At 37.5% G+C, this 16089-nt stretch overlaps 1 protein-coding gene across 3 annotated transcripts in view; it reads right to left on the bottom strand.

The window, feature by feature from the left end:
- Positions 1 to 16089, bottom strand: part of LOC150108962 (protein-lysine N-methyltransferase EEF2KMT) — a 166276-nt gene that overhangs the window by 42410 nt on the left and 107777 nt on the right. The window lies entirely within an intron of this gene.

Genomic DNA, 16089 nt, shown 5'->3' with positions numbered 1-16089 from the left:
TTAAACTAAATTTATTATAGTCTAACCTAGTGAAAAATAAACTTTCAACATCGAGTCAAGAGCTTGTTTTTCAAAATGTTCCATAAAAAAATTGGCGGAGGGGGGGGATGAGATAGGAGAACCCATAGAGGATTCTCTATCTGTTTATAAATTTTGTACTTCCAAGACAAATATCCAGAATGGATAGCAAACAAAAAACAGATCAGTAATATCGGGAGGATAAACTTTCTTTATAAGTGATAAGGCTTCATTTAAGGGAATGCTGATGAACAGTGAGGTGATATCAAATCTAACCAAAATATCTGTATTATTTAACGTTAAATTCTCAACAGAAGTTTTATATAACTGTTCTGCAAATTTATAGCATGGGAAATCTGTAGCATCTACTATAGTTCTCAGGTGTGAATTGGGTTTGTGAATTTTTGACAATCTGTATATTGGGGTGGGGGGGGCAACAAGAGCTGAAGGGTTTGTTTGAGTTTTTTTTGTGATTTCAGGAGGCCAGGAAGAAACGTTTTTGAGGAGACTTCAATTTTTTGATCTGAGATTTGGTGGGATTGTAATCTAAAGGTCTACAGATAGATTAAAAATAACAGTAGCATTCCTCATAACAGCTCTATAGTTTCTGTAATCGAATCAGGTATCTGTAATCTAGCACCAGAAATAGCTAACAACATTAGGCTTGAATTCACCAGCATTCTTTCTTGATCTTTTCCTCCTAAAAGAAAGAATGCTGGAGAATTCAAGCCTAATGTTGTTAGCTATTTCCAGTGCTAGATTACAGATACCACATTAGATGTTGAACATGAGATTGCGCTTAGTGCTGGTCTTATTTTGGAGGAATGTCAAAATTATTGTCAAGAGTAAGGGCACTGACAGCAGCATTGCTAAGCCTTTTTGAAACCATGTTCACTACAGTATGAGGCAGTTGAACTAGAGGTATGGATTTAGAATCCAGAGGACTGTTATACTTTTTGGTGTGTTTATTTTTTACTTTTAAGAATTCTTTTTGAGCAGAGGCTTCTGAAAAATCAAAAAGAATGGCAAAAACTTCAGTGTTCAGAATAGCTGAGAGCCCTGACTGCAATGAGATGATGACTGTGTTAGCAGGAGCGAGAATGGTACATGTAGCAGCAAATCTGTTCTTGTAATAGAGCAAAACTGGAATGCCTGTAGATACAAAGATTCTTTTTAGATTTGAATTTGACTTTAAATTTTACACAGCTTAATAATATATCTGTATCCTGACATCTTTTGAGAAAGGAAAGCCTGTTTAATTCCCTAGACAACTGAAGTTTTAACTTATCATAATGTTTTGCCTTGCGTGCTATATCTTTACCATGAATGATCATAATCCATGTGAATCTGTTATACCCATGGTCAATAAAGAGAGGATGTTTGTCTTCAGTGAAGGCAGGTTAGAAGAAATTTTTTCTTTACTGGGTTGAAAGCTGTCTGGAAATCATTTTTTAAAAAAATTTGGAGATGTGTTCAGAAATCCCTTTATATAAGGAATGAAAATTCTCTTGATATCTAATAATTAACTATTAGTAGGAGAGTAATTATCCAAGATGTGTTGTAATTTGGATGTAATATGAACGAAAGTAACCATCAAGTATCCTCTGATAGCATCCCCAGAACAGCATATGTTATAGACCTAAAAATGAACTTTTGTGTTTGTTTACAAATGCCAGAAGTATCAGAAATAAGGGAGATGAAATGGTTTCACTGAGAGTTTATTCACTCCAAAATCATTGGAATAAGTGAAACATGGTTGAATGAAGATGATATTCTAACAAGAATAGAAATGGAAGGATATAATATTTTTTGCAAGGATAGAAAGACAAGGGAGGGGGAGTGCTGCTTATGATAACAGGGGAATTATGTCCACATGAAGTGAACACGAAAGAGGGAAATAGTGGCAATGTTACGAGGCAGCGTGGTGTAATGTTGAGGTTGAGAGGAAGACATTTAGTTGGATGTTCCTATAGGCCACAAGGGAAGGTGGAGGGTGGTGATGAAGAAATGTATTATTTATACATTTCTTCATCACCACATAACTTGGATTAGTGAAGAAAGGAAGGGTGATTATTATGATTGGAATGAAGATTGGAATGAAGAGATAGCATTTGGGAATAAGGAAAATAAATTTATTGAGTTCTTGAGAGATAATAGACACGCATGTAAAGAAGGGCATACGAGAATCGAAAGTGATCTGATTATTTCATCAGAGGATGTAATTGTGAGTGGGGTTTCACACTTTCCTCCAGTTGGTGAGAGTGATCATGATGTGATCGCCTGGGTTGTGGCTAGCCATATGCAGCCTTCTGTGAGAAAGGACATATGTGGAATTATAAGGCTTTTAAATAAGTTTAGTTTAATCCTTTATCCAAGTGTGAGCAAACAAAGTTTGCGCCTGAAAGTATCTTCAGGACTGGGGTAAGGTAGTGCAACACTAGGCGACTCGTTGCAAAAGGTGGAGAAAGATCTCATCACTCCTATCTCAGTATCTCCCATAATGCAATATCTTTATGCATTATGGGAGATACCCATAATGCAAGAGCTTTCTCCACCTTTGCAACGAGTCGCCTGGTGCTGCACTACCTTACCCCAGTCCTGAAGATACTTTCAGGCGCAAACTTTGTTTGCTCACACTTGGATAAAGGATTAAACTAAACTTATTATATAGTCTAACCAAGTGAAAAATAATCTTTCAACATCTTTCTCTGAATCCGGAGTAATTTAATAATAAGGTTGCACACCCTTTGGCAACTCCTATAGGTTAGGATGACCTCTCATTGCTTCTGCCTTTGTATCTCCACTACTGGGCCTGGCTCCCACTGACGAGACCTCAATAAAGGTTGAAACCGGTATGGGTAGTGGTCCTTGCCTTAATGCATAGCATTACACATATCCACAAGTAGATGTGCTTTGCATTATGGGAGATACTGAGATAGGAGTGATGAGATCTTTCTCCACCTTTGCAACAAGTCACCTGGTGTTGCACTACCTTACCCCAGTCCTGAAGATACTTTCAGGCGCAAACTTTGTTTGCTCACACTTGGATAAAGGATTAAACTAAACTTATTATATAGTCTAACCAAGTGAAAAATAAACTTTCAATAAGGCTTTTAAGTTTTTGGAATGGCTCATCATTCTGATTCCAAGATACAATTCAGATGATGTAGAAAGGGTTTCTCCTCTCTCCTTCAGCCAATTATTACCTACCATACCTGGAAGATGATATATTTGATGCAGAAACAGTCAGTGCATCAATCCTTTACAAAAATATGGCATCATAGAAACCTTGTTAAGCAGAGCCCATAGAAAGAAAATTGCATTGCATATGTATCAGAATGATGATGTAGAAAGGGTTTCTCCTCTCTCCTTCAGCCAATTATTACCTACCATACCTGGAAGATGATATATTTGATGCAGAAACAGTCAGTGCATCAATCCTTTACAAAAATATGGCATCATAGAAACCTTGTTAAGCAGAGCCCACAGAAAGAAAATTGCATTGCATATGTATCAGATATTTCAGAATAAGCTGTGAAACAGTTTCATTAACCAATACCTATAAACCTTTCAATAAATTATCTAGTTTTTTTGTCTCCCATGAAGTACAAACAAGTTCCAACATCTCTCTGCATACTGTATATCAAATGACATGCAAATGTAACCTTTCATACGTAAATCAGCTAGACTATTCTGCAGAGAAGAGGACTGATGAACTATATTAATCACATAAAACCTCATAAAATGGAACTACTTCAGCATGTGTTGAAACTATCCAGAGAATTCCCATAAAACTAGATTAGTCCATAGAAGCAGTTTTAGCAAATAATTATTCAAAGAAAGTTCAGAGACCTTTCTACATCATCCCAACTTGGATTCCACGCAACTTACCATTGAAAATTACTTTGAGATCAACCTTTGAAAACTCCAAAATTTTAAGGGACAAATAGAAAACACAGAGAAAAAAAAATATCTAACCAGCTATAATATACTCTGAGGAGAGATCCCCAAAGTAGGATGGAGGAAATTGAGACTTTTGTCTCATTAATGTAGTGTGCCAATGACAGACACCATGCACACAGCCTAAGTGCCTTCATAGTGCACTTGGAAGAAGAAGAATGGCAGTACACTGCACTGACAGTGTCAGATGTATTTTTTTATGTTCACTGAGGCAGATGTGTACAGTTCTTCATGTCTGTCCATAGTAAGCTCAATCAATAATAGGGCACTTCTTAGACTCCTGGATATGATAAAGAGGAGATTCTGTCCTTGGGTGAATGGATGAGAGTTGCAATTTGACATAAGGTTTAAATACGGTGCATACCTGATGTTAATTAAGCACTCTAGATATCTTTTCAGATGTGCCTAGAATGTATGAGATGGTGACAGTTTTGCTGTAGTCAGTGGGGGGAAGATTTCTGGGGAGCATTTAGTATTTTTTTCTATCCTATGGGGATTATAGACATTGACTAAGAACGTGTGACATAAGTGAGTGAGTTCAGCAGTGAGAGCACTGTCATCAGGAACAAATCGCTCTAGCTCTGTGAGTTAGAGTTATTAGGATACCATGCTGTTGAGATGGGTGATGGTGTGGTTGTTTGTGCAAATATCTTCCTGAATGTGTGGGTTTTCTATAAACCGAAAAAGATAAGGAGCCATCTGGAAGACGTGTGATTAGTGCATCCAGGAAGGGCAGATAGGAAGGGTGTTGGCTATTTAAATGCACTAAGAATGTATCCAATGTGTCTGGACCATGTGGCCAAATAGAAAGCACATCACGAACATTGCATAGCTAAAACAGTGGTTTGAGAGTGGCTGTATTGATAGCTAGCTTTTCCAAGTGTTCTGTGCAGTGGCTAAGGGAGGAGAAAGGAGAGCCAATTGCTGTCCCATCTAATTGTTTGTATATTTTCCCTTTCCATGTCAAATAACCTGCATGAACTGTGAATTTTAATAGTTCAAATCTAGGGGGAAAGTGTGACTTTAGTAAATCAAGGGTTTCAATTAATGATACATTTGTGAATAGTGAAGTGATATCAAAACTCTCCATGATGTCTGAACTTTTTAAGGTATGGCTTTCTAAAATACTTTGGGGGAACTGTGGGATATCCTTGACAGCATCTCTAATGCATCGGCTAATAAAGAATTCATCGAAGTTAAAAACCGGCACCAGAAAAAATTTGAAATTCTCCAACAACAACATAGTGCTATGAAACAACCGCAATTACAACAAGATCACATTGTTGTGAATTTATCATCAGTAGCTTTAACCAATGAAGCTACTGAGTCAAGGAAACAATTTTGCCATTACACCCAGCCAAGTTCCAAAAGCCAAAAGCTTCTGTTGAATGTGGAATATACGACCTGCCTCCAGCAACAGCCAATAATGTTCATTTAGATGTGGCCAACATCCTAATCCATTCCAGGCCTTCCAAAAACAAATATCCCACATAAGGAAATCACTGCTTTAAAAGAGCTACACAGTAATAACCACATTGTTATAACTAAAGCAGACAAAGGGAATGCAACTGTGGTAATGAATTCAACACAATACGAAAGCAAAATGCACACACTTCTACAAGATCAGTCAACATAGTAAATTATAGATTGGGATCCCATCAAAAAAGTCACTCCCTGGCCTAAAGAAACAGTTAACAAACTCAAGCCCTTCCATGTTAAAACACTCAGAATATATAGAGCACCTAAAATTCACAAACAAGGTACACTCCTATGCCCTATTGTGGATAGTATAAACAGTCCCACATACAAACTTGCTAAATATTTTGCTAAACTACTAGCCACTCTCACAATCAATTCTCCCTCTCTTTGTTAAAAATTCTGTCCACCTAAAAAGTATTTTAGAAAACCATACCGTAAAAAGTTCAGACTAATGGTGAGTTTTGATATCACTTCACTATTCACAAATGTACTGTTAATTGAAACCCTTCATTTACTAAAGTCACACTTTCCCCTTGATAAATCTGAATCATTTAAATTACAGTACAGCAGGTTATTTGACATGGAAAGGGAAAATATACAAACAATTAGATGGGACAGCAATGGGCTACCCCGTTTCTCCTCCCTTAGCCAATTTCTACACAGAACATTTGAAAAAACTAGCTATTAATACAGCCACTCTCAAACCAGTGGTTTGGCTATGCTATGTTCATGATGTGCTTGCGATTTGGCCACATGGTCCAGACACATTGGATACATTCTTAGTGCATTTAAATAGCCAACATTCAAAAATCCAATTTACACTGGAACTGAAAGCTAATGGCTGAGTTTTGATATCACTTCACTATTCACAAATGTACTGTTAATTGAAACCCTTCATTTACTAAAGTCACATAAATGAACATTATTGGCTGTTGCTGGAGGCAGGTCGTATATTCCACATTCAACAGAAGCTTTTGGCTTTTGGAATACATTCAAGGCACATCTGAAAAGATATCTACAATGCTTAATAAACATCAGCTATGCACCATATTTAAACTTTATGTCAAATTGGCAAATCTCATCCACTCACTCAAGGACAAAATCTCTTCTTTACCACATCTAGGAGCCTATGAAGTGCCCTGTTTGTGTGAATGAGCTTACTATGAACAGACAGAAAGAATTGTGGACATCCACCTCAGTGAACATAAAAAATACACTGTCATTATAGCAAGTTGATTCTAGCAGACCATGCCTTAAATACCCCTGCACACAGGATCAATTGAAAAAAAAACAAAAGTGCCATATAGGAGTCGTTATAAGTCAGAGAGATTGTTTTTGGAATCAACAGAAGCCTTGAAACCTACTCCAGACCTCAACAAGTAGTCTGCCCTTCAGGGATATACTAATCACACGTCTTCCAGATGGTTCCTTACCTTTTTCAGTTTATAGAAAACTGACACATACAGGGAGATATTTGCACAAACAGTCACATCATTACCCATCTCAACAGTATGGTATGCTAAAAACACTAACTCACAGAGCTAGAGTGATTTGTTCTGATGCTCTCAGTGCTAACTCACTCACTTATGTCACACATTCTTAGCCAATGGCTATAATCCCCATAGGATAGAAAAAATGCTAAATGCTCCACAGAACTCCCTCACCCCACTGTCACCATCCAATACATTCAAGGCACATCTGAAAAGATATCTACAATGCTTAATAAACATCAGCTATGCACCATATTTAAACTTTATGTCAAATTGGCAAATCTCATCCACTCACCCAAGGACAAAATCTCTTCTTTACCACATCTAGGAGCCTATGAAGTGCCCTGTTTGTGTGAATGAGCTTACTATGAACAGACAGAAAGAATTGTGGACATCCACCTCAGTGAACATAAAAAATACACTGTCATTATAGCAAGTTGATTCTAGCAGACCATGCCTTAAATACCCCTGCACACAGGATCAACTGAAAAAAAAAACAAAAGTGCCATACAGGAGTCGTTATAAGTCAGAGAGATTGTTTTTGGAATCAACAGAAGCCTTGAAACCTACTCCAGACCTCAACAAGTAGTATGGATGTATAAATTTACCAAAATTTTGGGAGACAGTCATCTTAATACGTAATTAATACCTGCTTTCTTTCTCTCTCTCTCTCTCTTTTTCAACATAGATGGCACCTAATTAGGACTGTAGTCTTTGTGTTGTGCATTGCAATTGTCTAAACTAATCTCATTGTTATACCATATTGTTGTTTCACGTACTGTGACAAACTGTTTTTGTGCTCTGAAGATGCTGGATATAACAGCAGCAAAATATCAGCAAATAAGTTAATAAATAGTAAATATTTTCTTCTTATTCTTTCACATCAATACTGTTAAAACTAATTAACAACTTCTTGTAGTGTACCCTGTTAGGTATCTACCTGGATACTGAACTAACAAGGATGGGGCTGGCAATTTGGGATTTAGCAGATCAAATTGTATTCTTATTAGCTTAAACCACAATGTAAAATGATAGTACAACATAACAGAATTTCATGCCCGCTGGGGTGTCGCCCAGTTTAAACAATGCTCCTGTTGTTTTCGCTAGAGAAACAGGACAAATGGTGAAAATTCAGCTACTGGAACATATCCTAAAACACATCCCAACTCAACATCACCAGAGTTCAAGATCAATACTATCAACATAAGAAGCCTGAATGGCGAAGAAATGGAGCTAGTAGAAGAACTGGATAAGTACCAGATAGAGATAAATAGGAGAGTAAAAAAAAAAAGACAAAAACTGGTGAGATCTTTCTAAGCAATAAATACAAAACGTTATATTCAGGAAATAAAAACAGGAGAAAAGAAGGAGTAGCTATAGTATTCAACACTAAATAAGAGACTAATCTTCTTGAATGGCAGGAAATATCAAGTAGAGTGATGTGGGCAAATATGAGAATGGGAAACTGGACAATAAGACTATTTTGTGTCTATGGTCGCACAGAAGGTTCTACTAAGGCAGAAGTGGAGCTCTTAGCTCTTTATATTATTATGCAGAGATGTTATACTTTTAAATAAATCCAGTATACATCTGCAAGATTCCATAACAAAGACAATCAAAACATTGAAAATGTCAACTGCATTATGAATGGAGAACCTTTAGAACAAGTAAAACAATTCAGCTACTTAGGCACAATTTTCAGTGAAAACAGTAAATTAAATATGGAAATAGACAACAGAATCAACAAAGTCGATATGGTAGGAAGTCAACTGAATAAATTTATATGGAATAAGAGAGAAATTAGTCAGAACACTAAATTAGCTGTATACAAGACAGTGTTCAAACCATTGGCGCACCCAGGGAGGGGGCCGAGGGACCCTGGCCCCCTCCAAACAGAAAAAAAAAAAACTAGAAAATTTCCCAAAAATCTTTTCCAAATTAATTTTTTTTATTATTATTAGTTATGTTGTGTCGTGTCTTCTATTTTTATACTACTTATGAATTAGCATTCACATATGGTGGGAATACCCTCTGGCTCTTGGGAATCACAGCCGTTGTGAACGCAAAGCGAACAAAGTAGTGCTCAGGCAATACTTTGTTTGCCCGAGCGGGCGAGAGATCACGGGTATCATGTATTGGCGATCAATGCAGATGCTCATTCATAGGTCGTATGCAATACGTGGTGTATATTCTCAAATCGTTTACTCAACTCGACCCCCCTCAAGATTAAATCTTGAGTACTCGGCCCCCTCCAAGATTAAATCCTGAGTGTGCCACTGGTTCAAACCAATTTTAACTTATGGATCTAAGAGCTAGGTTAGAAATAAAACACTTGACCAAAAACTAGAGACCGCAGATATGATAGTCCTGAGAAAGATTAGGGGCATGAACAGATGGCATCAATGGCAATATCATATTAAAAATGAATATATTAGGAAAGAAATTGACATTGTTAGCATCCAGGAATGTGTTAGCAGAGCTAATATCAGGTGGTATGGTCACTTAAACAGAATGGGGGAGGAAAGATTAGCAAAACAAGTGCTCTCTGCCAGGTTGGCAGGAAAAAGACTCAGAGGAAGACCAAGATATAGGTGGATTTATACAGCAAAAAGTGTCTTAATAAACATAAATATAAGATCTGATAATGTTGGAGTGTTGACAGACAACACTCCAACATTATCAGATCTTATATTTCATAGATTCATTTGGAAGATAATTGTTGATAGGAAGTTAGTAATGTTATAAGTGTTTCATGTAGTATTATGAAACTATCCTGTAGACCCCTTGAGGATACATGTGAGGAATTTGATGATGATGATGATGGTTCTTCATTGCTTAATGTACATAGATTATGATAATATACGAATGCTGCCAGTATGTAAATTTCATATTGATGGCACTAAAATATGCTACAAATTTATTTGAAAACATTTTAGCTCAGGATGGCAGTATAAGGTTCTGTTTTTTATAGCAATATCAGTAACGATATAGAACTCTAATAATAAAAAAAAAAAAAAAAACTTCAATAATAATAATAATATAATAATGCATAGAAAGGGTACTTAAGGATCAAAGCTGTATAACTGAGAGGAGACTTCCACATAGCCTTTAAAGGAATGCGGAGAACCGACCAGGGTTCTGACCTGATGTCCAATCCTCACCTTCGCGTGGTGAGTTTGTTCAGTTCATTTGACTATGTTCTTCGCGTGGTGCATTCATCCAGCCCACCCTCGTTCTGAATGAATGAGGATGGGCTGGCAATTTGGGATTTAGCCGATCAAATTGTATTCTTATTGCCTTAAACCAGTATACAAAATTTCATGCCAGCTGGGGCATGGCCTGGTTAAACAAGGCCCCCGTTATTTTCGCCAGATAACCAGTGCAAATAGCGAAAAGTCAACTATTGGAACAATTCTGAAAGCACCCCCCCCCAACTCAACATCACGAGAGTTAAAGATCGATACTATCAACATAAGAAGCCTGAATGACAAAGAAATGGAGTTAGCTGAGGAATTAGATAAGTACCAGATCGACATAATAGGGGTGACTGAAACAAAAAAGATAAAAACTGGTGAGATCTTTCTGAGCAATAAATACAAAATGTTATATTCAGGCAATGACAATCAAGGAAAAGAAGGAGTAGCCATAGTATTCAACACAAAATATGAGGCTAATCTTCTTGAATGGCAGGCAGTAGCAAGTAGGGTGATGAGGGCAAATATCAGAATGGGGAACTGGATAATGAGACTTATTTGTGCCTATGGTCCCACAGAAGGTTCTACTAAGGTAGAAGTGGAGGAATTCTTTGAGGCTCTAGAGAAAGCTACTGACACAATGAAAAAGGAAAAGTTGGTCCTTGTTGGGGATCAAAATAGCAGAACAGGAAGTGATTGTCAGACATACAAAAATATTTTGGGAAAATTTGGAGAAAAGAGCAAAGCTGATAATAATGGCAAATACTTATTGGATTTCTGCTCAGGACATGAACTGGTTATTACTAACAGAATGTTCCAACATAAAAATATGCACAAATTCATATAGAGAGAAGAGACAAGGAATAAGAAAAGTCTCATTGACTATGTTATTGTTGATAGTGATGTTTTCTCCCTGGTGCAGGACACCAGACTGTACAGAGGATTTGAAATTGGAAGTGATCACTATTTAGTCTTGAGCAGGATAAAACAGAATTTCATATTGAAAAGAATGACATGTAAGAAAGTCTTAAAGCAAATAAAAGTTGAGCAGCTCTCAGATGTGAACTGTAGACTAAAATACACAAAGGTTATTGAAGAAAAAATGAAAGTTTGAGAACAAGAACCGAACCTTGGAGATTCGGTGGCAAACCTTGAAGAAAACCCTGATTGATTCAGCCAGAGAGGCATGTGGTGAGGTTGACTACAAGGATAAAAAAAACAGAACTCCCTGGTGGACACAGGAAGTTAAAGAGGAAGTGAAGGAAAAGAAGAAAGCATATCAAAAGTTCTTGGCAAATAAGTCAGCTTGTGCTCTTAGAGAATACAGAGACAAATGTATGAAAGCTAAACACTGTGTAAAACTAGCTAAACAAAAGTCATGGGAGGACTTTGGCAAGAACATAGAAAATAAATATCAAGAAGGTGTTAAGATATTCTGGAGGTTGTTGAAGAAGCTTAGAAATGAAGGAAAGAGTGCAGTAAAAGGAGTTAGAGATGATAAAGGTGACATGAAAACGAGTGAAAAAGATATCCTTGAAGTATGGAGTAATTATTATTATTATTATTTTTTTATTATTATTATTATTATTATTATTATTATTACGGGTATCTCCATGGAGTCAGTAGACTCATCGCGGGAGACCCAAACTAGCAAAACAATATCTGTCATATCTCTTCTTGAATTCATTTACAGACGAAGAGCTCACAACTAAGTCAGGCAATGAATTCCACTCATTCACCACCCTCCAGGCAAAAAACCTTGTTCTGACACCTTTGTTAACCACACTCTTCTTTAATTTCCAGAGATGACCTCTTGTTCTTCCATCACTATCACACAGCTGAAACATTTCCCCTGCATCAATCCTATAAAAACCTTTTAGTAATTTGAATGTTTCTATCATATCCCCTCTTCTTCGCCTATCAACCAATCTCTGCAATCCACAAGCTCTCAATCTATCAATGTAGGGAGCATTTTTTATATCACTCACCAACTTGGTCACTCTTCTCTGAACCCTCTCCACAGCCTCCTCATCTCCAAGGAATCCAGGTGACCAGACCTGAGCACAGTAATCCAAATGTGGAAGTATCAATGCTTTATAAAGGGGAATAATAACCTCTTTATCTCTGGATGTCAGTGTGTTCCTCAACAACCAAGTAATCCTATGTGCAATCTTGGACACCTTAGCAATGTGTCCTCTGAACTTCATCTCCCTATCTACCAATACCCCTAAGTCCCTAGCCTCATCAATCTCTTGGAGTACCTTTCCATCGATGTAGTACACAGCTGGTAATCTTTTAATCCCAAAATGCATGACTTTACACTTTTCCACATTGAACTGACATCCATTTTCTTTTGCCCATTTTACCAGCTTATTTAAATCCTCCTGCAAACTTTCAACATCAGCTTGATTTTTTATTGCACTACACAACTTTGCATCATCAGCAAACAACTGAATATCTCCCTTTAAGCCGTTTCCTATATCATTTATATACAAATTAAACAACATTGGCCCAAGCACAGAGCCCTGAGGTACACCACTGGTCACCTGCCTCATTCTGGACTCGGCTCCTCCATACACCACCTTATGGTATCTCTCCCTGAGCCATTCTCCTATCCATATCACCAATTTAATATCCATTCCCATCTGCTCCAATTTGCGTAACAGTGTTCTATGGGGTATCCTGTCAAAAGCCTTAGCAAAATCCAGAAGTACCACTGTGTAGCCAGTTCCTTTGTCCAACTCGGATGTTATTCTATTATGAATAGTTAATAGATTGCTAAGGCAGGATCTACCTTTAACAAAACCATGTTGGCCTCTATAGAGTATCATATCCTGATCCGCCCATTCTTGAATTTTGTCTTTAACCAACTTTTCCAATACTTTTACCACTACTCCTGAGATGGTGATTGGTCTGTAATTCAATACCGCAGTTTTAGAGCCACCCTTATGCAAAGGAACCACTTTGCCTAACTTCCACTCCCTAGGGACCATACCAGAGTTCAAACTTAAATTAAATATCCAGGTAAGAGGGGTTGACAATTCATTTGCACATTCACGCAACACCCGAGCTGATATTCCATCTAAGCCTACTGCAGTGTTTGCATTTAAGTTTTGCAATATATTTAATACCTCTGATTCTTTAGCTTCAATTCTCACATTAGGTATTGCTATAGGTATAGAGATATCCTCACTTGGGTGATAGACTTTTGAGAAGTGATCACTCAGTAACTCGACTATTACATCTGATTTTGTCACCTCAATACCATCAGCACCCACTAAGGTTATCCTTCCGAAGTCATTCTTCCTCTTACTTGCCACATAGCGGAAGAACTCTTTGGGATTACCCTTGATCTCTTTGGCTAAGGTCTTCTCATAATCTGATTTAGCTTTTCTTACTATGCTGGTAACCTTCCTAGCTTGAGCCTTGTACTGCTCATGGGTGTCCTGATCGCCCTTCTCCTTGTAAATTCTCCATAACATTTTCTTTTTTTGCAGTTCAAGCTTGATACTACTGCTCATCCATCTAATGCCTGCCTTGTTTGACCTCCTGACCATAGGGACACAATCTGATATTGCTTTCCTCAGATACCTGCTGATTTTATCCCAAGCACTGCTAACATCTTTCACTTGCAATATGTTTTGCCATGGAATGGCTGCAAGCTCACTCTGAAGCTTGTTATAATTGCCTAACCTGTAGTTCCGTACATACCCCTTTTTAATAGAAAAATCCACAGATTTTGCAACCTCCCAAGTCAATACCACATGATCGCTTTCACCAACTGGAGGTAACGAGGACACCTTACTTATGCATATAACCTCTGAACCAATAACCAGGTCCAACACTCTCACACCACGTGTCCCTTCAGTTACGTGCTGTTTCAAGTAATTATCTCGTAGAAGATGTATGAACTCCATTTCCTTTTTGCTACGTGATATTTCCTCTTTCCAATTGATATCACCATAATTAAAATCCCCCATAATAATCACTAAGCCTTCACTCATTGCACTAAGTTGCTGATGCATGAATTCAATATCTTCCCCCGTACTCCCTGGCCTATAGCAGCATCCAACTGTATATTTGGTTGCATTGGTCACTATTTCGCACCAGACTGCCTCAAATGAACTCTCATTTACATGTCTATCATCATGATATACTACTTTCTTTGGCTGCAACACATCAGCTATCATCAACAGTACTCCTCCTCCTGTTCTATCTTCTCTATCCTCCCTGAAAAATTACTTTGAAAAATTGCTAAATGAAACAAGCAGTGAAAGCAGTGATAGCACAGTGGTAAAAAACACTCAACAGGCATACAGTCAGGAATACATATCAATACTTGGAGTAGAAAAAGCCATCGAAGGCTTGAAATGTGGAAAGACAGCAAGAGTAGATGATATTCGACCAGAAATGATGAAGTATGGTGGTATAAAAGTCATACAGTGGTTGCACTGCATAGTTCAGAAGGCCTGGACAGAGGGACAAATTCCTGATGAGTAGAGCTCTAATAGTACCCATATATAAAAAGGGAAAGAAAACTGAATGTGAGAATTACAGGGGTATTTCCCTTCTGAGTGTTCCAGGCAAGATTTATGCCAGTATACTTGAGAAACAGTTGAGAAGAATTGTGGAAGAAAAGCTTGGTGAAGGATAAGCTGGATTCAGGCCAAATACAGTGGCTGCACTGCATAGTTCAGAAGGCCTGGACAGAGGGACAAATTCCTGATGAGTAGAGCTCTAATAGTACCCATATATAAAAAGGGAAATAAAACTGAATGTGAGAATTACAGAAGTATTTCCCTACTGAGTGTTCCAGGCAAGATTTATGCCAGTATACTTGAGAAAGAGTTGAGAAGAATTCTGGAAGAAAAGCTTGGTGAAGAACAAGCTGGATTCAGGCTAAATAGAGGCTGTCAGGATCAGATCTCCACTTTACGACAAATAGTTGAGAAAGCATGGGAATATAACAAAGATCTGTATTTAAGTTTTCTCGATCTGGAAAAGGCATATGGCAAGGTGCCAAGAGAGAAGCTATTCAATACACTACATTTATATGGTATTAGTGGGGCATTGTATCAAGCAATACTTAGTCTTTATTTGAGTTGCAAGTCAGCAGTTAGAATTAAAGGAAGATGATTTAATGTTAAATCTGGTGTGAGAGAAGGATGTTCATTATCTCCTCTGTTATTCATTATCTATATGGATCACATTATGAAGGAAAGTGGTATTAAACATGATCTCAGAATTGGAGATGTTAATGTCAACTCTTTGCTTTATGCGGACGATGTTATACTTCTAAATAAATCTGCTACAAGTTTGCAAGATTCTCTGACTAAATTGAGTAACTGTTGTAATAGATATGGTATGAAGGTCAGCAATAAAAGGACAAAGACAATGAAAATAGGTAGAATCGTTGAAAATGTCAACTGTGTTTTGAACGGAGAACCTGTGGAACAAGTAAAACATTTCAGCTACTTAGGCATGATTTTTAGTGAAAACCAATTGAATAAATTCGTGTGGAATAATAGAGAAATTAGTCAGAACACTAAATTAGCTGTATACAAGACAGTGTTCAAACCAGTTTTAACTTATGGATCTGAGAGCTGGGTCAGAAGTAAGACACTTGACCAAAGACTAGAGACTGCAGATGTGAGAGTCCTGCAAAAGATTAGAGACGTGAACAGATGGCATCAGTTGCAATATCATATTAAAAACGAGGATATTAGGAAAGAACTTGACATTGTCAGCATCCAGGAATGCATTAGCAGAGCTAATCTCAGGTGGTATGGTCACTTAAACAGAATGGGCGAGGAAAGATTAGCAAAACAAGTGTTCTCTGCCAAGTTGGCAGGAAAACGACCTAGAGGAAGACCAAGATATAGGTGGATTGATACGGTACAAAGTGCCTTAGATAATAGAAAATAAGATCTGATAATGTTGGAGTCTTG

The sequence above is a fragment of the Typopeltis vanoorti genome, chromosome 2, assembly GCF_054136105.1.
Source record: "Typopeltis vanoorti isolate ZY-2024b chromosome 2, IOZ_Tvanoo_1.0, whole genome shotgun sequence".
NCBI classification, from domain to species: domain Eukaryota; kingdom Metazoa; phylum Arthropoda; class Arachnida; order Uropygi; family Thelyphonidae; genus Typopeltis; species Typopeltis vanoorti.
Note: the sequence above shows the minus strand (reverse complement) of the source record. Positions and strands in the feature narration are given on the sequence as shown.